The 1,429-nt window shown below is 44.3% G+C and overlaps 1 pseudogene; it reads right to left on the minus strand.

Moving 5' to 3' along the window:
- Positions 1-674: 674 nt before the first annotated feature.
- LOC115691961 (putative invertase inhibitor) lies at positions 675-1,213 on the minus strand (annotated as a pseudogene).
- Between the last annotated feature and the right edge of the window lie 216 nt (positions 1,214-1,429).

Here is a 1,429-nt window from a genome sequence, read left to right on the forward strand (position 1 = left end):
TTCTCCTTTCCCTTCTTGGACACCCTCGGCAGCAACCTACAGCTCATATTTTCTTTAATTCCAGTCGTCGAGCTTCCAATACGGGATGTGAAAATGGTGATCCTGATGGAAAGGTTTCCCTGCAATATGGAACCACATGAAAATCTGAGTAACACACAAATCTTTGACCCCCCATTTTAATTTGCTGAGTGACAAAGGTAACAAAACAAATAGAAGGGTAATTCATTAAGAACATGTATTGGATCTTACTAATTACATCATGCCACGCGTAAGTAAAGACTAACTCTCCAAAGCAACTCGTCAAATGCTCACGGTTCGTGTAAATAAGGGTAATTCATTAAGAACATCAACCTGAAGTATACGAAAAAAATTGATCTTGGAACTTAGCCTTAAAGCAGGGAGAAGACGATGACATGCAGACACCCATCGGATCTCCTTCATCTTCCAAAATCATTCAATTAATCACAGGGAGAAAAAAGGAAAACAGTAAATTGATAGGCCGCAGTGACAAACGCCAAGAACTCGAATGTAATCAATAAAACATACAAGAAAACCACGGCATTATCGTTCCAGCTCATAAGTAAACGGATAAGCAATTTAAGTGCATGATCAGTATGCCAAACACAATGATACCGGAGTCTACGGCAACGAAAGGCCACAACGTTCAACCCTAACTAATGGGAAGAACGCAAGAGTATCGAAACAATTGAGAGAGCAAAAGCCGACAACCGAAACCCGTCCTCGTTCCTCTCGGCCAACAGCGATGCCGCGCCTTTCTCCGTGAACCCATCCTCACACGTCGTCGAGGCGTCCATCACCGAGCTCAAGTCGATATTCACGTCCTCGTACTTCTCATCCTTGTAGGCTTTGATCACCTCATTAACCGTCGGAACTGCGTCGGAGTACAACTCCAAGCAATCCTGCAAGCATGCTTTGATGAATGGATCCATCTTCTCGCTCTTCAGAAGAAGCTTCTCGGTGTAAGACCTTGTGTCGGTCACGTTGTGCCACAGCCCCCCAGAAGTCGGCGCAGCAGCTATTCGGGTTCAACTTGAGCGACGCGACACAGAACTTGTACCTGACGTTGGTGGGGTCTTCTTGGGCGCATTTTTGTACGTTTCCTGAATTGCGTTGTTGGTACCACCATCTGCAGATGCAGCGTGGAGGGAGGTGAGGAGAAGACGAGGATGGAGAGGGATGGACGGGGACTCATGGTTCTTTCTCTTGTTGAATGAGTCTGGATCATGTCTCAAAGTGGAGCAATGATTTATTAGACACGAATCTTTATATTTTGGCGCGTACGTGTATATGCGATGATGCCAAATTGAGGCAGTAGTTTATTATATATCTCTTCCACGCGTGAATTAGACGCACGATATAGAGTAAAAAATGCTATATATACAAATTGAGGAATATTTCAAGATAGGAA

Source organism: Syzygium oleosum, unplaced genomic scaffold, assembly GCF_021117445.2.
Source record: "Syzygium oleosum isolate NSW1041296 unplaced genomic scaffold, Sole_v2.1 Sole_v2.39, whole genome shotgun sequence".
In the NCBI taxonomy this organism is placed as follows: domain Eukaryota; kingdom Viridiplantae; phylum Streptophyta; class Magnoliopsida; order Myrtales; family Myrtaceae; genus Syzygium; species Syzygium oleosum.